This window comes from Hibiscus syriacus, unplaced genomic scaffold (genome assembly GCF_006381635.1).
Source record: "Hibiscus syriacus cultivar Baekdansim isolate YM2019G1 unplaced genomic scaffold, ASM638163v2 tig00112399_pilon, whole genome shotgun sequence".
In the NCBI taxonomy this organism is placed as follows: Eukaryota; Viridiplantae; Streptophyta; class Magnoliopsida; order Malvales; family Malvaceae; genus Hibiscus; species Hibiscus syriacus.
Window position 1 is genome coordinate 488,283 of NW_024063321.1, and position 27,593 is coordinate 515,875.

The 27,593-nt window shown below is 34.2% G+C and overlaps 1 pseudogene; it reads left to right on the forward strand.

Annotated features, from left to right (window-relative positions):
- Positions 1–6,894: 6,894 nt before the first annotated feature.
- Positions 6,895–26,967, forward strand: LOC120179055 (annotated as a pseudogene).
- The last annotated feature ends 626 nt before the right edge of the window (positions 26,968–27,593 follow it).

Genomic DNA, 27,593 nt, shown 5'->3' on the forward strand with positions numbered 1-27,593 from the left:
GACAAATATGTGGCATTTCGGTGCAAATTATGTGAACTATGGTGACAGCATTAGTGCACAATCTCAAGGTACTCAAATACCTAGAGTTCTCAGTAGTATATATTGGGCATTTGAAAACAAAGTTATATAATAATCGAACAATGTTTAAAAGTATACATTCTTGTTATGAAAAACAATTTGAATCTCTTATGAAATGTCTCTATGAAATAAAGATAAAAATTTCATTTGCAAAGTTTATTTCACTCGTATTTGCCTCACTAAGTCAACGACTTAGCGTGTGATTGTTTCACACGTAGGTTTGAAAAAAATAGAAGATTGAAGCTAATTGAGGATAACATACTCCCACGAAGATCAGATCAAGACAATTTAAATGTAGGTTCTTGTAAATTTGTAAATGGTTGGCGTGTACTGCAAGTTTAAATTGAAATGCTTTGATATATTTTGTAAACTCATACTTTTTGTATCTATGTAAATTAATGAATGTTTATTTTCATCTTTCATTTTAATATACATTTTATTATAAGGGTTTCACCACTAAAATACAAGTCAGAGTTTAAATTTTTATACATCTCTCAAAATAAATTGTTTTGAAAAGTTAATGTAACACTTCATATTCATATCCGGGTCGGGTACGGATTGAGGGTGTTACACTAACGACTTAAATTATGAAATACATGGGGTCCACATGCCTCTTGGGTAAACCTGAAACTACTAGCCCAAAATTTGGGGTGTTAAAGATAGGCATTGTATGTAACACCCATTCCCCATATACATTTTCATACACAAGTTATAGGTGTCACATGACTTTTAAAAACATTTTTTTATTTGTAAACCCATAAAATTTTGTTCCATTAATAAAACCTTTTAATGTAATAAAAATAAAAGCTTGTTAACTTTCAGTAGATAAAATAATCTCAATGTTATAACATATTACAATAACCTAAGACAAATACATTTCAGAGCATTTTATAAGTCCAATACTGTAACACCCCAACCCGTATCCGACCCGAATACGAGTCCGAGATGTCACATTGACTTTTCAAAACATTTTTCTTACAAAATATCAAAACATTTGAACTTATATTAAGAAAATATGATCATATATTGTTCAATTGTGTTTGGTATAAAATTTTAAGATAAAAACGTATTTATGAATAGTAAAATACTATATGAATAGTACCGTGAACAGTAATGAACAGTTCTACAGTGCATGCATCGATGCACCAAAATTTCGAAGCCAATTTATGCATCGATGCACTGCTACAGTGGTTTTCGTAAAACATACATAAAACTCGTAAAAACTTAACCATTCATTACTATACATTTACATAAATACGTTTAACATTAGAAAACTCATTCATATGATTTTACAAACCAATTAGAGCATATCGGATTCAAATCTTTTATATTATTACATGCCAACTAAAATCTTTCTTACAAAACACATGTAACTCGATTTACATTTCTGATCTGATCTTAGATAAGGAGAACTGACCTGTCTTGTTCCTCTTTACTTCTCTTTCCGCTTTCCAAACCTACGTGTGAAACAATCACACGCTAAGTTGATGACTTAGTGAGGCATATAAAACATAAACTATAACCATATATAATTTCATATAAACAAAAGGTATACATATGCAAATATTATCATATCATATAAAAACATATATCATTAACATGCTTTTCAATACTCATGTTATTGTTACTAATTCCTTGTGATCATATAAGCATATGTTGAACATTTCTATACATATAGTAGAACACATATATTTTACAAAGGAACACACATGGCATACTATAATTCACACAATACCTTTCATATCACCACAAGCATATGCATCTTATATATTGTATTTGTTATTGTCTCTTTATTAGCCCACGGTACACTGGTGAGAACTGAAGGTATGTGAGTACTGTAAGGTTGTGCACTATGCTGTCACCACAGCTCGTATAAATTTGCACCGAAGTGCCACGTAGAATTTGTCCCGAAGGACCGCGTAGAAATGCACCGTAGTGCCATATAAGATTGTCCATAAGGACCACATATAAATTCCTTAATAATCATATACATATACCAAGGATCAAGTAAGTGTCTCAAAAGACCTCATACATGCTCCAAAGAATACATATACTTCCCGAAGGACCACGTAGAATTTGTCCCGAAGGACCGCGTAGACCCTCTACTCTTGGCATGCCAACTATACCTATAGCTCTCGTATCATATAACATTGGCATTATTTTTCATATTTATCACTTATCATATCATCACATAGTTCAATTACACGTAGAACATTTCCATATGATTCATATTCATATGTCGCAAAGCTTATACTTTGTTCTTATGCCTTCTCATAGACATATATTCTTTCTCACGTGGTCACATAGGTTCATATCATATAACATATATCATGGGTTGCATATTTATATGCCACATATTTCATATCACTTTGCATAGAATCACATAGCTTGTTTCATATGGGTTATAAAATTTCTCCTTTGTTCATATTTTATTTTCACATATGGCATATCACATAAATCACATGTGCATATAATCGCATAGTTTACTTTCATGTAATTCATGTCACTTTTCATATGAATTCATACATCATCCAAATCATATAATCTCTTGTTCTCATATGTTTCCAATACATCACATATATCACTAATGCATTTTCACATAAACATGTAAATCATGTAACATATAAGAATATATATTCATTTTTATATACTAAAACACACATAATAATCACATAACATATTAAAAGTTACTTCTTACCATAGTAACTCCATCATTGGCTCATCGCAAGCCAATGTTTGTTCAAGAACCTAAGTACAAAATAAATTGCACTCACCTTAGCCTTGCTTCGATTCGATCCTAATTCTTTGATTGTTCATGAATTTTGTTTGGGCTCAATATCTACATAAATATAATTTTCGAGATGAATTTCAGAAGCCTAAACCTTATAATTCAATACTAATAACTTGAGCTAATTTAATAAACCCAAAATTCAGTTTTCCTTTAGGGGTGTATCGATGCACTAGGGGTGCATCGGTACACAGAATAGCTTCGAAATTCCCATGCATCGATGCACCCCTTAATGCATCGATGCATCTTCAAAATTGTCTTAGTGCATCGATACAAAATCATAGTGCATCGATGCACCTGCCCAGAAAATCACTATTCATGCACGAAAATTCACTATATCACTTAAATTCTTCATGTTTCATTCCCTTTCATATTCTTAACTCAAATATACATACTTAAACTAATTTATATCCATTTATCTCATCTTTAACCTCAAAAATCCATCTTTCATACGGAAATCAATAATCATACCAAATTTTCCATGTTATCCAAACTTAATTCTAACACTTCTAACTTCTTATTCTCATAGATGACAAGTCAAATTCATCCTCCAAATTCATTTAAATCTTCCTATTCAAAATTTCACTTCAAAACCCATTTTCTTTAATCTGTCATAACTCCTTTATCTTTTGATTTTAAGATAACTTAAGCTTTCCTTAAGCTTAGTTATCATCTAATGATCAAAACCCAAGCTTTAAATCAACAAATAATCAACAAATTCGAAAACTTACCTTTGCAAGCTTGACTCTCTCTTTCTCTCGTATGATGATGAAGAAGAAGAAGATGAAGTGGAGAAAATATCTCCTCATCCTTATCCCACATGCCTATATATCATTTAATTATAATTTCCAAGTCAAATGACCATTTTGCCCTTTAAATCTTTTAATAATTACTAACAACTTTCAGGAAATATCTCCACATAAATCATTGAACTATTGAACTATTCTACTTTAATCACCAAATTCTGAAATTTTACAATTTGGTCACTAACCCCGTAGTTTGGGATGTTACAAATACATGTCATCTAATTATCAAAGTAGACACAATGGTCCTACAGTTACTGATGAGTCAACCTTGGATTGATGATCTCTGCGATACTTCTTACCCTGCTAGTCTTTGCTATAACCTACGCGTGAAATCAACACACGCTAAGTATTTACTTAGTGAGATATAAAAATATAAATGAAGTGAAATTCATACACAAGTACATCATGACTATCAAAATACGAACCAAATCGTATAATTCATAATAATAATTAAAATTATTATAGTAACCCAAGTTTCCTTCACATAGTCATTGAACTATTTTAGTATGCCCAACATACTTATCTATCAATAATTTTCCAATTATCCTTTATTTTGCTCAATGTATGTCAAATGAGAATGCAAGGTACATGTATTGCACAGGAAGTGTCGAAATGAAAATTCACAAACTCATTATGAATTCCATGGATTACACACATAGTGTCGAAATGGTCATTCATAAACGCATTATGAATACCATGGGTTGCACATTTAGTGCCGAAAATGCACCGTTATGCATTAAACAAAATCGATTGATAACTTATATACATAATTGTATATCGAAATGGTAATTCACAAACTCATTATGAATACCATGATTACACATATAGTGCCAAAAGTACACATAGTACTGATACGAAAATGCATCATTATGCATTAAACAAAATCTATCTATACCATCATACACGAAGTATGGCTTAATGCACCTATGACTCTCAATGCACATACAATGGGCTTTTAAGTCAAATTCACAAATTTAAACATTTATTTCTGCAATAACGATAACCATTGAACAACATCAACGTTCATCTATTCATTTTAGAACAATTCATAATCTAAAACTTATTCAAAATATCATTCCCATAAACATTATGAAAATATATTAAAATATTATAAAACATACTTTCAACAAAACATTCGTGGTTGACTCGTCACGAGTCTTCCTCATCTCATATAAGTACAATAATTGCACTAACCTGATATGCCTCACTAGTAAGCTTTAATGATGTCTGACTATTCGGCAACTTTATCCTTACCCTTTTTCTTGCTTGACTCAGGAGCTTGATTACGATCTACACAAGCATACATAATTACACATACCATACAAATGTTAGTATACTCTCTAACATTTATATTTTTAATAATACTCAAAAGTACTATTATTTTCAATTTCTATTAAAATCCATCCTATCTAAAAATTTCAGGCTCAATAGTATCGGTACCCCTACTATGGAATCGATAATTCTATACTATGGTACCGATACTCCCTTCAGTATCGATACCATTTTAGCATTCTGAAATCAATTTTTCAATAATGATATCGATACTTTCCTCTTAATACCGATAATCTACTTTAGTATCGATACTACTTGCATCAATATCGATACTGTTCATCGTGTTCATCCTCATTCCTCCAATTTAAACCTATAGTATTGGTATTGTTCTTCCAGTACCGATACCCTTTCCAGATTTTTCATTTTTCATTTCGATTTTTACCCAAATTTCATTTAATTCTCTTACTTTTACCTCCAACAATACCATTAAACTCATCATCACTAAACCCCAACTAATTTTTCTTAATTAATCTTCGTATAGCATCTAAAATCTCTAAAGAACACTCCAAACCAATAATCACACTACTTTTTCGTAGATGTTTTTTAATCACATCCAAGGCTTCTAATATCTCATTTACTTCTTTGACAAGTCAAATTTATTTGTAAACCTCAATAAAAACTCATATTTCATCATATCACTCAAAAACCCATTTTCTTAAATCTCAAATAATTCACTAATCACTTAGTTTTAATCATTCTTAAACTTTCCTTAAGCCTCTATATCACTTAAGGTTTCAAAATCAACCCATAAACTAAAGGAAAAACCAACTTGAAGAAATCTTACCTTTGACTATGGGGAGAACGGGGACAACGAGAAGAAGGAGAATAGAACCAAGTTTGCCAGTTTTTTTTACCATTTTCCCTTTTCCAACCTTATTAAATATCCCCATAAAAATGAATATTAAATTTATTCATTCTAAAAGACTAAATTGCCCTTCCATTCTTCCATTCTTACTAATTAGTCTTAAACACAGTTTTCCCAATTCATTTCTTGTACTTTACCATTTATTCAATTTAATCCTCCAAATTTTAAATCTTTTTATTATGTTCACCGACCCGATATTTAGGGTATTACATTGTAATCATCAAAGATGTTTCAAGATTAAGTTACATTGATGCCATTTTATCAACGAATAATTATTATTGTATATGTTTTATATTAACAACAACTAATTGGTCTAATGTGACAGGCACTAAATCCTTAAAGTAAGAACACACATTCAAATTTTATTTTTTTGTGGATAGTTTAAATTAGGTTAGAATGATCACCCTCATATTGAGTCTTTACATTATCCAATCTGGATCGGTCAATTAATAAATTGAATATCAATAATTTTACTAAAAAATATACATTATATGTTATTGTTAATAATGTCTATTTTTTACTAATGACAATGATATCTTTTTATATATATCATTTTGTCTAAACTATTTGATTAATTTTAATATAATCTTTTTATTCCGATTATTTTTATATTTTAATTATTTTAAAAAACAAATATATTTAATTAATTAGTTCAAATTTTATAACTTACTTTTTAAAATATTTTTTTCATTATTTTAATAAAATTACTCACCATTATTAATTAATAAAAACTTTTTATATCTAATACAATTAAAAAAATTATGTGATAAAAAATGATTGAAATGAGAAAAATAGTTAAATTATAATAAATCAAACTTGAACTCTTATTTTTATTTTATTTAACTTCAAATATAATTAATCCTAGAAGGAACCGTAGTGTAACAGTTAACTAGAAGTCAAAATCTTGAATTGAATTTGAAGGCGAGGCGGGGGATAAATAGGTCGGTACACCTCTTCATGTGTCGAGAAGCCGAAGAATCCAACCCACCTATACCCCCGCTTCAACTTACCGTCAACGTATTAACGCAACCGTTTTCTTTCCTTTCTTTCTCTTGGAAAAAAAATAACTTTTTAAGAACCTTGGAAAGTAAGTAAAATAGAGGAGGAAATTGGAGTCAACATTCGACGGCAATGGCTGCACTTCGGCCGCCTAAACCGGTCTCCGCCGATGACACTTCCGATGTTTGCGAGAGGTTGGACAGTGATAGTAGCTGGGACACCCTTGAGTGGAACAAAATCGAGGTTTCCCCCACTCCTCATTTGGGGATTCTAGGGTTATCTTTTTTTTTGGTAAATTAATTTATCATTTTAATAACTGCTTAACAACTTTGTAACTGTAGCGGGCTACAAGATCGGTTTCGGATGTCGATTTGGAGTTTTTGCTTGAAGCTGAGCGAGTCACAGAGGAGGTACTTCGGAAAATTCTTTCTTCTGTTTTGAATTCCTGTAGAATTTATTGGAATTATGGATTTTTCATTCCAAGATTGAAATGAGAAACTCCGAGATATTAATTCAGTATTAAAGCAGGAAAGCTGTTCAAGATTCTCGAATGATCTCTTCTTTTTCTTATTTTCTTGATTAGTATGTGAATGCTGTTAAATAAAGTTTCTGCTTCTTTCTTTAAATGTTAGAATTATGTATCTTAAGTAATGTCATTTTGGAATATTTGTTTCAGGGCCATGGTGTTGTTCTTGTTAATACTGATGAGGCTGGAACATTGTTTGTTACCAACTTTCGACTTCTCTTTCTTGTAAGTCATTTGCCTTATGGGAATTAATATTTTGTTACCTATTGTCGTTTTGCATTATTTGGCCAACATCAAGTTAAGCATTTTTGGTGAAATGAATTTTTTTTGGGTTGTAGCACATACAAATATTCCAAACTTGAAATAGATGATACTTGTCCATAGGGATTATAAAAACTAGCTCTAAGCTCCTGATAACTTTCTTAGTTACTTGGTAATGGTGAAGTCCACTCTCTAGTTTTTTTAAGGCAAATGGTCCAATTTTTATGTATATCTAATAACTGTTTCTTAATATTGATATCAGCCTTAATATTGGAAATTAAATGATGTCACTGTACTATCTGTTTTGAAATTTGTATCAGCATGGAAATCCTCAAGTCTTACTATCCAGTATGCTTTAACATTGCTTAATGAGATGTTCAGCTTTAATATGAAATCATTCTATGTAATGGTTGTTTATGTTGAGAAGAAAATGATGATGGGAGAACAAGAGATGGAAGAGAGAAAATGCTTTGGAAAAAGAACTCATTGGTATCAGAGGAGATGAGAATTATAATAGTGCTCATATGAGCTAGTGATGATAATGAAAAATAAACAGTATTCTGCATGTCTGTCGGACTTATTGTTTCTGTTGCATTTTATGAAACTTCATTGACATTGCTTTTTACAAATCCCTTTTATATGTATGCATCAGTAGTACCGAAATACATGTATTCATTCATTTCTGTTACAACTTCAATTTAATTGATCAATTTTTCCCTTTTTGAAAAGAGTGAAGGCACCAGAAATATTGTTCCACTAGGTACCATTCCGCTGGCAACAATTGAGAAATTCAACAAAATGGTAAGTTATTTATTAGTTTTAAGATTGGAAATATTAACTTTGAATTAGAGGTAGACACCTAACCAGAATGCATCAAAACCTCTTCTTAATAGACGTGACTAACACTGTTTAACAAACCACATTAACAGTGTGTTGGAATGAATCTGAGTGGGACTCTGTGCAAAGCATTTATTTTTTGTTGGGGGGGTGACCCTGTCATGAATTTTTTATTAATTTCTCAGAAGATGATTGACCAGTAAATGCAATTGTTAGGTCAATTGAATGATGGAAATCACATTGATTACTCAATGGATTCCCATGCGATCTTTAGGTCATACATAATCTTAGAGCGACTACATTGCCATCTGCATTCTGTTATGTGAGCTTAATTAACCAATTTCATTCATGATACTTGATAGGGTATTAAGCTGATAGGTTGCTTACCTAGTTCCATATGATGCCTAGACATCTAAAGATGGCATTCTGTTATTTGACCTTAATTAACCAATTTCACTCATGATACTTGATAGGGTCTTAAGCTGATAGACCGCTTACCTAGTTCCATAGACCGCTTACCTAGTTCCATATGATGATAATAATAATAACATGCAATAGCAGAGAAGGTTTTTAGTTCCTAAGTGTTTATATAATGCTTAGAATTTAGATAGAGTTGAGATATGTCTATATATATAATACCATAACAGATGTTATTCGTTCTAACTGTTGAATGCCTACATTAGATCTAAAATTCCTCTGTGGATAGATTTATTTATTTTTATTTTTTATTTGTTCTTTTTGCATTGGTGGGATTTGGGGATATGTATAGGCAGTGAAGAATCAACCAGCTCCTCGCCAAACTGACCGGTTCCCGTCTCGTCGTCTCCTCCAGATCATAGGTACTTTATGAATATTGTCTCAATTGTTTAAAAAATATGTTTTTTTACTTATTTTTCCTTTGGATTAGTATACTTTCTCCTTTGTTATTGGTATGAGTGGAGTTGGTTTCATGCTAAGTGGTCACATTTCTGTAACTAGCAGCTATGTGAATCTCTCATTTTATCTCAGGTGGGTACTGGGCAGGCTTGCAGATAAAAGCAAAAGAACCAGAATAATAAACATGCCTAAAGGTTGTTTGAAAGAGAATGTCCAAATACATATCAGGAATTATACTTTTCCCATATTAAAATATGTCTGAAAATTTGTAGTTTGATGGGACTCAGGGCTTGAGGAAGTGGTAGGAGCTAGGGGGAGAGAGAATGATTAGGGTTGACCTTTGGTTGCAGAACGGGCATAACGGTAGAATTATTACCATTATGCAAACTTTTGAGTTAATGCTACCGTAGATTCTGTAGATAGAAAAATAAAAAAAAAATTTACTTAGAAAATCCTCGAGTTTGGTTGAGTCTAGAAAGTTGATATTTGAGAGGAACTGAGGGGAAATTAGAGTGTACCTCCTATTAAAATAATTGTTAGGTCAATTTGATCTATAGATTCTGATAGGGTTTTGAAGTGGATACAAATTTCTAACAGAAATTTTCTTGTCATAGTTTGATGCAAACAACTGTCCTTTGTATTGTTTACATTGTTTAAGTTCTTATTGAGGGAAGAGCAGTGCTGGTCTCACTGGTATAGGGAAGTAGAAGGGACCAAATGAATAGAACAGTGGTTAAAACTGACGTTGAAGTTGTAAGACGACAAGAGGTTTTAAGGCTTTTTATGTAAAATTCGAGTTCATTGAATCTGAATGGCCAAGATTAGGTAGTGGTTACTTATAATCCGAGATGCTATGTCTTGAGGTGTACTCATGTATTAATAGTCTTTTAAACTTATTGAAAGTACTCTATCTAATGACCTCAAACTTCTATAAAAAAAAAGTACTCTATCTAATTCTAATATAATATGTTGACGTTTATATCTTATATCATGCAGTTATGGTAGCATGTTTCTATTTGCTTTAGGTCATAGATTCTAGCATTCTAGTTTTCTGCTTTAATTGGTATGGAAATAATGATGGACCTAAAAGGCATCTCTTCCTTTTGCAGGAAAAGATATGAGAATTATTGTGTTTGGTTTCCGCCCTCGAACAAAGCAGGTCAGCTTTAGCCATCTATTCTTTGGTTTCCTTTTATATTCTCAATATATATTTATGTACTTCTATATTCTATTTATTTGCTTTGCACCTAAGCATTCAGCTCACTTCTAGGCTAGGGATGGTCAAAATAGCCGAACCTGACGGGTCCCGACCCTATAGGGGCGTTTTCTTTTTGAAATTTCAGGTTTGGGGCAGGGATGGGGTCGGTTTAAGGTGAAAAATCACCGACCAACCTGACTGGGTATAAATTATTAGTTTACCCTTTTATATATAATATATTTAAGGTTTTAGGGATTTTTATTTTTATAGTGTTAAAATATATTCTTTAATTGTTAAAAATGTAGTAAATTATTATAAAATATATTATTTTAACTGTTTAAAATATAATAAATGTTTATAAATATATTATTATAAAATATATTATTTTAACTATTTTAAAATGTTAATATATTCAGATCTGGTTGGGCCGGGGTTGGGTGGCGGGAGGAAAGCTAGCAATCATCGGGCAGAGTCGGGTATAAGCAATATATTTTCGGGGGGCGGCCAAAAAACCGGCCCGTCCCGTGCCCATCCCTACTTCTAGGTGCATGTATTCCCCTGCTTAAAGAGCTGACTCTACCCCCCAAGTCTAAAATAAGAAGAAAAAAAATAATCTGTTTTTTGTTTTCTTTTTTGATAATATATATGTCCATTTTTTATATGAATAAAGACTTGAAAGAGGTTTTCTTTTAGTATCGTTAGAAGAAACTAAATATGAGGTAGGTGCAATTTCTACTACGTGTAGCAAATAGGATTATTTTGGATGTAAGGGGGGAGATGAATCATATAATGTTCTCTATGACTGCAACACTGCTGGTTTATGTCTCCCTGTTTATTTACCTATTTCAGTCAATTTATAAGGTTTATACTTGTGTTTTGCTCTTCTTTTCAAGCTGATATAATGCAGTGCCTGTTATTAACTTTTGATCTTAATAGTAAATGGAAATAATTTGCCAGAATTGCATAGTAATGACAATTAAGTTCGTGAAACCATCACCTGCAATACTTATACAAGTTTCAAGGAAGTTCAAACTTCCAATTTTTATTATTATTTTTACATTAATTTTGAAAAGGATAACACTAAACTATCCTATTCTTTGACCTTACAGATCATATATTTAAGTAATTTATATGAAGGGATTAATGTGGTTGTAATTTTTCTATGCAGAGACGTGTCATATTTGATGCATTACTGAGATGTGGAAAGCCAGCAAGAGTCTGGGATCTTTATGCCTTTACTTGTGGACCATCCAAATTCAGTAATCCAAATTCAAAGGTTCGCTTACTGAATGAATACTTCCGCCTTCTTGGAAAAGGCCATTGTGCATCCGTGGATATGGTTGAAGATGGGTCATTTACATTGTCTAATGATTTATGGAGAATAAGTGATAAAAATTACAGCTATAAAATGTGTCCGAGTTATCCATTTGCATTGATTGTTCCAAAAAGTATCAGGTAAGGCATTAAGATCCCCTTTGAGATAACAAGAGGAAGATGTTAAACGAAACCAGATCCAATCTTTCCTCATTTTTACTTTTGAATCACATCATCGTGGATGAGGCTGGTTTCATAATTTTTGCTATAGTTAAGGAACTAATTTTCTGTCGAGAATATCTAAATTAAATATTAGATAGGATCAGTTTTAATTAGATAGAATTAATTTTTATTCTATTAGTTATTAGATAGGATCATTTTTAATTAGATAGAATCAGTTTTTTATTCTATTAGTTATTAGATAGGATCATTTTTAATTAAATAGAATCATTTTTATTCTGTTGCTAATTTTATGCATCTTTTTATGTAAAGTTGTTACATTGTAAACTCAATTTAAGTCGGCCATATTCAGCAGAAATAAACATGATTTATTCGGAACAAGTTTTTCCGTCTTTATGGTATCAGAGCCAAAATGGTCAAACCTTACGATGATACCTCTGGTATCGACTCTATGAGTTCTACTCGCTCACCTTCAATCACCCTAAACACTGAATTCTTCCAAAACATATCCATCACTTCTCACAAGTTGAATGGAAATAATTTTTACAGTGGTCACAATCTGTGAAACTGTTTATTCGTGGCCGTGGAAAATTCGGCTATCTCTCAAGTACCACTACGAAACCTGCCGAAGAAGATGAAGAATCTGAAAGATGGGAGGCAGAAAACTCGATGATTATGTCTTGGCTCATAAATTCCATGGATCCGAGTGTAGGGAGAACTTATCTCTTCCTACCTACTGCTCATGACATTTGGAATGCTGTGAACGAGACCTATTCTGATATCGGGAACGCAGGACAATGGTTTGAACTAAAAACTCGGTTATGGAGCCTAAAACAAGGAGAAAAAACTGTCACTCAATACTACACTGAACTCAAGACCTTGTGGCAAGAGGTTGACATGTTCAGCGACTACGAATGGAGTTGTGCTAAGGACAGGGCTCTATTCCAGAAGATGGTGGAAAAAGAACGCGTCTTCGAATTCCTTTTCGGCCTTAACAAGGAATTGGATGAAGTCAGAGGGCGCATTCTTGGTCGTGAACCACTACCAAGCACAAGAGAAGTCTTCTCCGAAGTCAGACGAGAGGAGAGCCGGCGGACAGTCATGCTTGGAGGCCACTCACCAAATCCCACCGAGTCTTCTGCCTTGTTCTCGGGTCAGCCACCGCGTCGCAACGATCGTCGGAACGACAGAGATCGGCCAATCTGCGAGCACTGCAACAAGCCGGGACACACTAAAGCCAAGTGTTGGAAGCTACACGGGAAGCCAGCCGAGAATTTTTCAGCCAATCGAAATTCTCGTAATGCAAAGGGATTTCATGCCTCATATGAAGATGCTTCTGAAGAGCCGAAACCTGCCTCAGAACTGTCTGCCTTCAGCAAAGAACAACTAGAGCAATTGTATCAACTAATGAGTTCTCATTCCATATCCAACACTCCTAACCCATCATCTTATATTGCCTCTTCATCATTAGCCCAGAAAGGTACATATCCTATAGCTTTCATAGCCGGTTCTAAATCAAACCCTTGGATCATAGATTCAGGGGCAACAGATCACATGACCGGTAATTCCTCCATATTCTCATCTTATTTTCCTTTATCTGGTAATCTGAAGGTAAAAATTGTTGATGGCTCCCTAACCTCTATAGCTGGAAAAGGCTCTATCATTATTTCTCCATCTCTCATATTACTAAATGTCCTACATGTCCCAAAGCTCTCTTGCAATCTCATCTCTGTTAATCGTATTATTCATGATTGCAAATGCATTGCTACAATAACATTTGCTGGATTTGAATTTCAGGACCCTTGTTCGGGGAAGATGATTGGCAATGCTAAGGAGGTTGATGGACTCTATCACTTGGTCACGGACAATCCTTCAGATAAACAAGTTCAGAAACCAAGATGCTTTACTACCTTGTCTTGTGAGAATGAAATAATGTTGTGGCATTATAAGTTAGGCCATCCTAGTTTTAATTACTTGAAATATTTGTTTCCAAATCTTTTCAAAAAAAAGGACGGTTTTTCTTTTCAGTGTGAAGCTTGTGAATTGGCAAAACATCATAGATATGTTTATCCATCTTTAAAGTATATGCCATCAAAACCTTTTTCTCTTGTGCATAGTGATATTTGGGGCCCTTCACGAGTAAAAACAGCCTCAGGATCTAGATGGTTCATCACATTCATTGATGATCACACTAGAGTCACGTGGATTTATTTACTAAAAGAAAAATCCGAGGCAACAAGTGTTTTCAAAAATTTTCACTCACTGATCAATACTCAGTTTCAAGCAAATATTCAAGTTCTTAGAACCGATAATGGTCGAGAATATTTTAATGCAATCTTAGGTGATTTTTTGAAACAAAAAGGAATTATTCATCACAGTTCTTGCGTTGATACTCCCCAACAAAATGGAGTTGTTGAAAGAAAAAATAGGCATTTATTAGAGGTGACTAGGGCTTTACTGTTTGCTATGAATGTTCCTAATCGTTTTTGGAATGAAGCACTCTTAACATCGTCTTATTTGATAAATCGAATGCCTACAAGAGTTCTTAATTATATTACTCATTTGCAAGCTCTAAAGAATATGTTTCCTGAAAATAGATCTTTCACTGATTTAACACCTAAAATTTTTGGTTGCATTGCTTTTGTTCATATACACGGCCAAAATAGAGGAAAACTCGATCCCCGAGCACATAAATGCATATTTCTAGGTTTTTCACCAACACAAAAAGGGTATAAATGCTTTGATCTTAAATCTGGGAAGTATTATGTATGGATGTCACGTTTTTTGAAAAACAACCTTTTTTTGACAAAAACTCTCTTCCGGGGGAGAATGACTCTGAAATGAGTTTTTGGGAACAAACATCCTTGCCAAAATCGGTTGTAAATAGCTCAGTGGAACCAATTTATATTTCCGTAACTAATCCTAAGATTTCACAACCTATAAATTCACAACCTCGTGAGACTCAGGTAGAAACCAACTTGGAACCACCTACTGAACTTCGTGTTTATTCTAGACGGATGACTCGACCAAGTAATGTTCCACCGGCCCCCAAGGTATGCCAACCATCGGACTCGACTATGGTCCAAGGTACGACTTCTCTTTCTCCTATTTCTTCTCCAAATTTAGAGCCTTCTACAGAATTCTTTGAACCCATAGCCTTGCGCAAAGGTGTTAGATCATGTACCACAAAACATCCAATATCCAATTTCTTATTTTATAATAAACTCTCTCCAGATTTCAAAGCTTTTTCCACCAGGATTATGGATGATGCACTACCTAAGTCGATACATGAAGCTCTAGAAGTTCCGAGATGGAGAGGCAGTTTTTGAGGAGTTAAAGGCCCTGAAGAAGAATGACACGTGGGATCTAACTCCTTTACCTGAGGGGAAACGATCTGTAGGCAGCAAGTGGGTGTTCACCATCAAATACCATGCAGATGGCTCGGTCGAGAGATACAAGGCAAGACTCGTAGCACGAGGCTTCACTCAGACATACGGCCTTGACTACGAGCAGACCTTCGCACCTGTGGCCAAACTAAACACCGTACGTGTCCTACTCTCACTAGTTGCCAATCTGGATTGGACTCTCAGACAGTTTGATGTGAAGAATGCGTTCCTAAACGGTGAGCTAGAGGAAGAGGTGTTTATGGAAGTTCCTCCAGGCTTTGATGAATTGAAGAAGGATGGCAGGGTCTGCAAGCTAAAGAAATCCATTTATGGACTGAAACAATCTCCGAGAGCCTGGTTCGAGAGATTCACGAGAGCTGTGAAACAACATGGTTACACTCAGGCCCAGTCTGATCATACTATGTTCTACAAACACAATAATGGTAAAATTGCTATTTTAATTGTGTATGTAGATGACATTGTTATGACAGGAGATGACACAGTAGAGTTAGAGTCGTTGAAGAACTTCTTATCCAACCAGTTTGAAGTCAAGGATCTAGGACAACTCAAATATTTCCTTGGAATGGAGGTGGCTAGATCCTCAAAAGGTATAATTATCTCGCAAAGGAAATATGTTCTCGATATCTTGAAAGAGACTGGATTACTCGGATGTAAACCAGTGGCGACTCCTATTGATCCGAATCAAAAACTCGAAAAAGAAGATGGTGCTGAGCCTGTGGACAAGAATCGGTATCAGAAGCTGGTGGGGAAACTGATTTATTTGGCTCATACGAGACCAGATATTGCATTTGCTGTGAGCTTGGTTAGTCAGTTTATGCATTGTCCCTCAGAAAAACACTCCAAGGCTGTTTACCGGATTCTTCATTACTTGAAAGGGAGTCCTGGTAAAGGAATCATGTTTTCGAAGAATGGAAGTCGAAGAGTGGAGATCTTCACTGATGCTGATTGGGGCGGAAGTTCTACAGACAGAAGATCTACTATCGATTATTGCTCCTTTGTCTGGGGCAACTTAGTTACTTGGAGGAGCAAGAAGCAACCAGTTGTCTCTAGAAGCAGTGCGGAGGCCGAGTTCAGAGCCATGGCGCAAGGAGTATGTGAGTTGTTATGGCTTACGAGGATCTTGGAGGAGCTGAAGGTTGAAGGAGATAAACTGATGAAGTTGTATTGCGACAACAAATCGGCAATCAGTATTGCTCAGAATCCTGTACAGCATGACAGAACCAAACATGTCGAAATAGATCGACATTTCATCAAGGAGAGTCTGGAAAATGGCGATATCTGCATACTGTTTGCTCCATCATCAGAGCAGCTCGCCGATGTTCTCACCAATGGACTGTTTACTACGATGTTCGAAGGATTTCTGTCCAAGCTGGGAATGATCGATATCTATTCTCCAGCTTGAGGGGGGGTGTCGAGAATATCTAAATTAAATATTAGATAGGATCAGTTTTAATTAGATAGAATCAGTTTTTATTCTATTAGTTATTAGATAGGATCATTTTTAATTAGATAGAATCAGTTTTTTATTCTATTAGTTATTAGATAGGATCATTTTTAATTAGATAGAATCATTTTTATTCTGTTGCTAATTTTATGCATCTTTTTATGTAAAGTTGTTACATTGTAAACTCTATTTAAGTCAGCCATATTCAGCAGAAATAAACATGATTTATTCGGAACAAGTTTTTCCGTCTTTATTTTCGTTCATGGCTACTAATGCTAGTGACGAAGAAGTGATCCAAGCTTCAACTTTTCGTGCAAGGTGTAGGATACCTGTAGTTTCTTGGTGTCACCCTGGTATGCAACAATTTGTGTCTATGTTATGCGTGTGTGCGTGAGTGTTTTTTCTAAATATATGTCCAAAATTTGTTATGCATTTTTCTATAATAAAATTTTTGATACATGTGTTTAATAACAGGAACCGGAGCAGTTCTTGCCCGTTCATCACAACCTTTCGTTGGTCTTATGATGAATATGAGGAGGTATGCCTAAGTACTTGATTAACCCTAAAACCCTTCTGAAGTTTCTTTATAAAATGATGGTCTGGATAAAATAATGTCTATGACAATTATTATTTGGTTTTTATCTAATTTTTTATTTAGTTGGTCTTATGATGAATATCAGGAGGTATTCCTAAGTTCTTGATTAACCCCAAAGCCCTTCAGTGAGAAATAAGTTTGGTATATATTGCGTATCTAAAGTTTTATAATAAAATGATGCCCGGTTAAAACGATATCTATGACAAACATATTATTTGGTTTTTCTTTCAAGGATTATGGAGCATCTAATATTTTCTTTTTATGATTCTGCGATAGCAATGCTGATGAAAAATTGGTTGCTGCACTTTGCACTCAACTTGTTGGTGGAGAGGGTTCAAAGAGGTATTCCTTTTTGTTCTTTTCTGTATGATATCACAGCTTGTTTTCCTTCTTTAAAATACTCCTGGAATAAGAGGTGCATATCATTCGTCAAAGTGTTCATTTATTTTATATTTCACCAGATTTTACAATGACTTCATTTTCATAATCATGCGGGAGCTTGCTCATAGAGAAATATCTTCATGTTTTTAAGGAACCAATTTTTTTAGAATATGCCCTGATAATATGCGGGGGTTTTTATATGAAGGGGTTTTTTAATGAGACCTCCTACTTTTATAAAATATATATATATATATATATATATGTGTGTGTGTGTGTGTGTGGTTTTTGAGCTGAAATTGGTTTGATTATGAAAGTAATGATTGTATAGGAACTGCTGGTGCTACCTTTATTTAGTATGATTTCTTCTGCCAATTTAGGAAGCTATATATTGCTGATGCAAGACCAAGAAAAAATGCATTGGCAAATGGAGCAATGGGAGGGGGCTCAGAATCTTCTTCAAATTATTTTCAATCTGAGGTCTGTCTTAAGTTTGAGCTTGGAAGATATGTACCTCTGTCTCAAAAATTAGTGACCTGAGTTCCTTCTATTCTCCTTATCAGGTAGTTTTTTTTGGGATAGACAACATACATGCAATGAGAGAAAGTTTTGCTCGGCTTAGAGACTATTTAGATACTCACGGTGCTGCTTCATCAGATGGAATGTCATCATTTTTGGTTAGTCCTTAAGTCTTATCCATATTAAGATCTTGATCTGTTATATTATTGAAGCACACCAACTCACCCTTTTCAGACTGGTGCATTTAGAGAGAATCATGAGGATATTTGGTGCATTAAATTAGTAAAAATTCATGAAGAACTAAGGTCCATAAATCTTCTTGTATAATCTACTTCACTTTTGGTGGACAAAAGGCTAGCTGATAATGCCAAGGGTATACTTATTATGATTTCCTTTTATTGGTAATGGATTGTATTCAATTATTTGTATGAAGAAGTTAGTAAGTTAGTATTGTAGTGACAGTGGTCAATCAGATTTTTCAGAGCATCTGAGATTGGTATTATCAAGAACATAGTTGACAAGAATTTCACATGAAGTTTTATATGGTCCTGTCAATTATGTTCATGCATGATAGTCTTATAGTGAACATCTAATCTATGGCCATTGTAATACATAGACATGGTGTTTGGACCTGGGGTGGAGGACATCTGAGCAGTATGTCTACTTCAGTATCAACCCTTGGTGACAGTGGTTGGTTAATACATGTTCAAAGTGTCTTGGCTGGTTCAGCTTGGATTGCTGCACGCATTGCTTTGGAATCGGCATCCGTGCTTGTGCATTGCAGGTAAGTATTATTTTTTAGTTCATGCCTTCAACTATTGATAACTTCCTCTTTGTTGCATTCAAGTACTGTTATCTATTTATTTTAAAGTTGATTTTTGGATAGGAAATTCTCTGTTCTCTTTTAGACATTGTTTCGATGCCATTTACCATAATCTCTGTAACTTAGTGATCAGCATTATTGTTTTCTTTCTTATCTCATAAGTTCAAATTATTCTTGCTTATGTATCATTGTTTAACTGGGAACCTATGTCACTTTGTGAAATGGACTTCACGACTTCAATTGGTGCAATAAGCCATTTTAACTTTTTAATTTGGTTTGACCGAGTTGGTTAGGTGGCCAAGATCTAAAATTGTTAAAAACGAGAAAAGAAAAGAGAACATGTGAAAAGCTATCTAATAATTCAAGCCTAATCCCTCTAGAAACCTCAAGGCATAATTTATTGTGATATAAAATGCAAGTCAGATGTCAGGCTCAAACCCAATTTAACTTAAGAAATAGATAAAAGGAAAAAGATTAAAAAATTCTACCTTTCTCTCCTCATCAGTACACTCTATGGCATGAGGTCACTGCCAAGCTCATCTCCCCTTTCCCCACCCCCCAAATAAAAATAAAATATAAATTCCCTTCTAATCTCCTCAGTCATTCCTTATTCTTGCTTATGTATCATTGTTTAACTGGGGGAACCTATGTCACTTTGTGAAAAGTACTTCATGACTTCGATATGGTGCAATAAGTCATTTTAACTTTTTAATTTGGTTTGACCAAGCTGGTTAGGTGGCTTAAAACTAAAATTATTAAAAATGAGAAAAGAAAAGAGAACATGTTACTATATAATAGTTGAACCCTAAGCCCTGTAGAAATCTCAAGGCAAAATTCATTTGTGATATAAAATACAAGTCAGATGTCAGGCCCAAACCCAATTTACCTTCAAAAGTAGATAACCAAAGATTAAAAAAATTCCACCTTCTCATCAGTACACCCTATGCCCTATGGCATGAGGCCACTGCCAAGCTCATTTTCCCTCTCCCACCCCCTTAATAAATAAATAAATAAAAATACCCTTCTAATCTCCATAGTCATGCCAACAACTGCATCTACCAGTAAATAATGTGAATAACATTACATGCGTTGTTGTTTACCTTTATTTCTTTTTCATGACACCCAGCTTGTCAGTTTAATTTTCTTCTCTGGACTGTTTTACTATTTAGTGATGGATGGGATAGAACAAGTCAACTGGTTTCACTTGCAAACCTGATGTTAGATCCATATTACCGGACATTTGCAGGTTTTCAGGTATTTTTCTGAGCTATGACCTTATCAGCAATTCCCTTCATCCTTTGCATTTCCATTTTTTGAATCCGTCTCTCATTTGCAGCACTACAGCTTAAGCCGCATATTATGTACTAGATTTTGCTTGTACCACTTCCTCTTTACTTCCACAGTTCCACTTTGTGAGACTTCATTACGTTTTTTGGCATTACTTTTGAGAGAAATAACTGTTACGTACCCCCAACAAGAAAAATGTTTTGCAGTTTCAATTCCCTTCAGTCACATCCACATGAGATTCTAATAGTTTTTTAGTGCCCTGAGGACTTGGGGCTTGGAATAACAACTTGAATAAATGTCTTGTTCTGGACTATTTTATCTTAATACAGGTACTTGTTGAAAAAGATTGGCTAGCATTTGGTCACCCTTTCGCAGATCGCATCGGATTGCCAAGTGTGTCTGGAACTTCATTTGATTTAACCAGACAATCTTCTACTGGAAGTATTTCATCATCTCCTGTGCGCAATCTTCAGGGTCATTCACACCTCAAGCTTCTAATTCATCTCATGCGCAGAACAATTATTCCCCCATATTCTTGCAGGTGCACTTGCTGAGATATTTTTGGTTATTTTCTCATTGAAGTTGTTTTCATTGTAGATAATTTCACAGCTAATGGAATTGTGATTTTATAAGGAAAAATTATTATAATTATTTAGTAGAAGATTCCTTCTTTTAGTTTTAAACACATTTTATTTTCCTTTAACAAGAAACATGAAAGAACCGTTAAAAGGTTAATGAAATATGCTGAAAATTAGATGCAAAATGGATTTTTTAATTCCATGGTTTTTTGTTTAAAGAACTTTCCCAAACTAGTAGGGCACGTTTGTATTTTCACTAAAATCTTTGGAGGCTTCAATTTCTCTTGAAACATGTAAATAATAAATATTTTTTCTGATTGTTAATTAATCAGTATAATTCAGTTCACTGATTAATTTGAGATCTGATTGTGTTGGTTGTTTTGCAGTGGGTTGATTGCGTTTCCCAGTTGTTAAGGATATATCCATTTGCTTTCGAGTTCTCCTCAGTATGCATCTTCCTTTTATGCATGACATTAATTTCTTGTATCGAATATAATACATTTTTTTAACGTTGTCCTCTCTGTATTTTCCCATACTTATTGACTTTCTTGCTTTGTGGTGGTTTAGACTTTCCTAGTGGAATTCTTGGACTGTGTTCTTTCCTGTCGTTTTGGAAATTTCTTGTGTAACAGGTAATTTCTCTATCAGTAGCTTTAGCCTGCCATGTCAGCTTAATTTGTGCTTTCTGAGAATAAAAAATGTTTTATTGGGTGGGGTGGTGGGGGGTTCGGAGGAAAAAAATGGTTCAACAAACATATAAGGCATTTAGAGGCGCAAGGTGATAATTGCCCATTCTATGTATTTGGTTTTATTATGAAACACAAATCAATTCCTTTGAACTAACTTCCATCTTTGTTTCCCATCCTCAATGATCAATACCTTATACAACTAAAATTTATAAGATACTTTTATGTCACAGCAAACATATTTTGAACCATGGTTTTACTTGAGACAGATGCAATTTGCTTCTGTGATTACTTTGGGTTTATTCTATTTGATTGTTGAGAAAACTAGCCATCTATTTCCTCTCCATTAAAAATCATTTAATTTCATAATTTGGCACTTGTATGGAAAATAGTGTATATTGTGAGTAACACCTATGGGCATCTCGATTCTGGAATTATTATGCTTATTGTTGCAATCTTCTGCATTTCAAAAAAGATCAGATGATTTGTAAGCTTGCAGAATGTGGAACAAAGTGTATTGTTCTTTCTACCTTCAAGTATGAGTTATACAATTTTTTTCATAAACTTTTGAGGAACCTAAAATTATTTTCTTGTTATTAGTTTCCTCTAAACCCCCCCCCCCTTCTGATGTCCAAGTAACATGTTTTCATTTTCAGTGAGAAGGAGAGACAACAATGTGGGGTCTATGAAGCTTGTGGACCTATTTGGTTGATATGCGTTCTTCGGAGGGGAGTTCACATGCCCATTATAACCTATTCTATGACCCATTGAAACATAATGGTCCACTTTTTCCCCCAGCTGCTGCTTTGGCCCCAACACTTTGGCCCCAATTCCATCTTCGTTGGTCTTGTCCTTATGAATCCCAAGCTGATGAGCTTGAGGCTAAATGCAGGAACATGGCTATAAAGTTTTCTGAACTGAGAAAGGTATTTGAAAACTGGGAATTGAAAGAATTTCTGTAAAAGAGAATAGAAATAAATTTACTTCTATGTTTCTTTGAAAAATTCTAGGCCTACTATATACAAGAAACTATCCTATCCTAATGCTTAGAATCTGTGAAGTACTAGAGATTAGATAGCAACAAATCAGGTATAAATTGAGAAAAATTAAAGTAAAATTATATTCCTAAACTAACTCCTAGAAATATGGAAATTAATAAATTGATGAACTGTCAACACTCCCCCTCAAGCTGATGAATAGATGTTCACCATTTCCAGCACTTCAGAAACAGGTCTAGGAAGTCCTTTTCAATGGACATATGCTATCTATTGTTGTCTAGGCACAATGGTCAAGCAAATTACCCAATCTAATATTTTTCTTTGATAAGATGTCAATCTCTCCTAACATGCTTTGTTCAGTCATGATGAACTGGAATATGTACAATACTTATGGCTGCTTTAATGTCACTGGATAGCTTCATAGACCCTGTATTGGGAGCATTCTGTTCTTCTATTAGTCTTAACCAAATTAGCTCACAAGTTCCCCGTGAAGGGTTATAAATTCAGCCTCTGTGCTGCTGCAAGCTACAATCACTGGCTTCTTATCCAATACAAATTTAATCGCCATTACTATTCATAAGAATGATTTACATAATCTATAGGCAGATCTTACAAATATGTATGATAATGATTAATGTATTGGAAAGTATGGACAAAATAATAATGGACTGGATCTCAAACCCTTCTTGCTTCTCCAAGTAACCTGTCATATTCGGAAACTCTTAAATCCATAATCCACTAGCCATTAATTCTGAATTTTCTGCCCGTGTATTTTAGAAATGTAATCAAGGAGAGTCTTTTGTATTATCTAAGGCGTTGATAGTGAAGTTAATTCCTAGGGATTGTAACTGGGAGGCTGATAAGTTAGCTAAAGAAGGGGTTGGGTGACTGTTTGGTGTTTTATAAGATGTTCCCTCATTTTTAGAGGACAGTCTTTTCTGATGTAATGCAAAGGTTTATTGTTGTATTTATGTTATATCAATAAAATGAGGTACTCTTTTCCTCCTTCCGCTAGTTGTTCCTTTCCTTTTGGAAAGGGTCAATTATGAAGGGGGGTTTTAATGAGACCTACTTTTATCAAAAAAAAAAAAATTCTGAATTTTCAAATAATTCAGAAGAATCTTTGGGTTATAGAATAGTTTGATGTTGGAACATGGGTAACAGCTTGGCATTCAGCAACGTGAACTTATAGTTGTTTGAATTATTCTTTGCTAGGCTGATCCTTTTTATTTATTCTCCTTTGCAACTGAAAACTCTACTTTGTTCGCCTCCTTGTTTGCATGACCTCAAATTTACTGTTTTTTCATGTATATTCCAGCAAGTTTCTCTAATGTGATTGGGGTTTCGACAATCACACCAACCTTTGCCACTTTCCAGTTCCCACACTAATCTCCTGGATTGGCAGTTTGATATATACTTATATGTATATAGAAAAATGTGCATAACTTGGTTCTGCTTGGTATGAAGGATAGAAAGGAGTGAGGATGTGAAATTTATTAATGTAATGGTTAAGTTACAGAGTAAGAAAGTGTTTATGAATCTCAACCATTTGATTAACAAATTTTCCATCCTTCATACCAAGCAAAGCCTTAGTTCTCTGATTTTGTTCCTAACATCACAAGCTTGCTGCTTTGCATGTGGCTTCTGCAAATGCTTCTTTAATTGCTGGAAAAGGTTTTGTCTCCAGTAGTTGACCTAGTACCTCATCTGACTCCTGAAGCCATTAAGAAAATCAAATACCGAATCCTTTTAAAACATTGTTTGATAAAACATATCCATATGCTGCCGTAATTTAGTTAAATGTTCAAATATTCAGTAACTGAAGTTTACTGTTTCTTAGAGAAGACTGAATCTCAAAACATTAGGCCAAGTTTTTCAGATCAAGTACATTTCATTAGCCAAGTCCTATATCTCCTTTGCTGTCTTGTAGAATAAATAAGTCCAGGCAAACTTCGGCTCCATGGAATTAATGAACTATGCCATAACCATAGAGTCTTCCGACTCCCAAGTTGAGTAACCTGCTTCTCCTTCATTTGGTTTTACTTCGGCACCTATCAAGTAACCCAATTTTCCTTTACCTCAAATTTCAAATGTAACCCATCGAGACCATTCAGGAAAATCAGTCTCGTGAAGTTTGTTTTGGATTATTTGGGGAGATTGGGATTCCCCACCAGTAGGAACTGCAGATGAAGAAATACTCCTAGAAGATTGAGATAACACCTCTGAACACTCTAGAGTCACATCTGCCTCGACTGTTTTAGCCAAAATAAAATCAAATAGCCCTGATACTATGAAAACAGAGAAAAGAAAGAATTTATGTAAAAGAAAACATAAAGAAATTGGCTGTTACGTTTCATTGAGGAATTCTAGGTACATTATATAAAGAAGTATCCCTTTTCCAATGCTTAGAATCTGTTAATTATTAGGAATTAAGTAGCAAGAAGTTGGGAAATGATACGGAGTGATCAATGAAAATTAACCCTAAAATAACTCCTAGAAATCTGGAAATTAATAAATTGATGAGCTGTCAACAGTGTTATGTTTTACTGTTTTCGGCCTAATTGTCACCTCTGATTATTCAGAAACACATGGTGTACTGGATGGATAAATTGGGAACATGTAACTGTTCTTGCTAAGCAAAAGGTTTTTTTGAAATATTAATTGGTTGTTGCGATGCTAGCAGGCTAAAGAAGCTGCTGAAATGAAAGCTAAAGAATATGCATTGGCCATGGAAAAATTGAAAGCAGAGTTGCAGAATGAGAAACGGCGCAGTAGCTCAGCAATGAACTTGGCCAAAAGAGCCAGCAAGGAAGGTTCTGCGATTAAGCGAGCCATACAGTCACTGGGCTGCATGGTTAACTTTACAAGTAATGGCGACTGTACTCTTGATGTTGAAAGCAATCCAACAGAAACTCGGGAAAAATTTATGCAGTTTTCTCCTCTGAGAGAATATGATGGTACAGTGCATGATGACAAATCAGATTTATCTGTTTCAATTGCAATTGTGTCGGATGATGTTGTTTCCAGCAGTCCACTTGGTGGAGTATGTGAAACTTTATGTCCTTTGCATTCACGGGATGGCAGCTGCCAGTGGCCAAATGCGGGTTGTGCTCGGCTTGGTAGTCAGTTTGTTGGACTGAAGGCAAATTTTGATGCATTTGATCACCTTTCTATTTATGATAGTTATTTTGAGTCTGAATGAAAATTTGGATTTGTAGTTTCTATATATAATCCAATGTCACAGATCCAATACACGAAACAGGAGATTTTCACTCTCTTGTCAGAAGCTGGCTTGTAGGTAAGCAGCATAAAGGTACCGTCCCTGCTTTTGAGACTAATCTGGTGATACGTTGTTTGGAGAATGTAGAATCATTCGTTATCTATCTAGTTTAGATACGATAGAGGGCAGATACTTGAACTTCTGCATTCAAGAAGCAACGCATTTGATGCTGGTTCAGTTCTTGGTATCCTCTTCAGTATAAGCTTCTATTACATGGCCGTTCTTTTCTTGAATAAGATTGGTTAGCGTAAAGATTCCAAGACCTCACTATCACCCCATAATCAATGTATACTGATTGACTGGCTTCATACAGGTTCACTAGTAAAAGTTCCTTTGCTTGATCTTCATACAGGTTAATGAAGAAGATGGCTTCATGCTTGCTTGATTGAAATTGGAAGCAGATATTAACCTGTAACTAGATTGACTGGCATGGAGCCCGACTCACTCGCTCATGGAATGTCTTTTTGTAAATTTAGTATTCCCCTGGTTCTGGGAGTCAAATCCTTGTTTGCCAAGAAGATGAAATTAGCGCCTAGAAGATTTTGTGAAACAATGCATGAATATTTGTCCCAGAAGATGAGGATTTTCAAGGCTTTCGGTTTGTTTGGAAGTTGTCCTTGTTTCCGTGCTCCGAGCAACCGCTCAGTAAACTGGCTCGGCACTTGGAAGCCACCAAGGTAACTAAACAAAATTAACACAGTCAATTGTTTTGCTTTTGATTGTTGGTGAAGAAAGGCAAACATTTCAGTTTTCACTCCAGATTATAGAAGAAAGAAATAAACCTCACATATACATGAACTCTTAAGTTGATGTATGGTCTGGACAATTTGTATTTTCATTTCAGTTTTCAAAGTATTTTGATATTTATATAGATTTTGATACGTTTGTGTATTAGTGCGAGTCATATGATCATAGACTGGTGGTGTTTCGTCTTGTGTTACCTTATCTTCGAAGGTTAGTTCATTAAGTGTTTTAATGATAATTTTACAATGTAGAAAATAAGATGAATAGGATGTTAATTTTTTTTTATTATAAATAGTGTTTTGAACATTAGTGTGATAATAAATACTCAAACATGATATGGAAACATGAATAATGCAAGTGTCAGGTACGTCTTTTAGGGTAAATTAGGTGTGTAGACCTAAGCTGTCAGTTTTGGATTATTTTTTATCTAAACTTTCATATATTTTTCCAAAATCACACCTAAAGTTTACTTTTTGTTTTATTTTAATACCTCTGTACAAAATTTAATTTTAAGTTTTGATAAAATTTTGAAAGTTTAGGTACTAAAATTGATCAAAATTAATAGTTTATGTACTAAACACATTAAGTTTTTAATGATAAGATATTAGAACGGAATAAAAATTAAATATTAAGTATGATTTTGAATAAATTGAAAGTTTATGTATTAAAACGGCTTAAAACCGTGATAGTTTATGCTTTACGTATTGAATACGTAGTTTATCCTATTTTTTAATACATGAATTGTATCAAGAATGGATGAATGAAAAAGAAGACTGCGGAGGATTTTGTAGTTG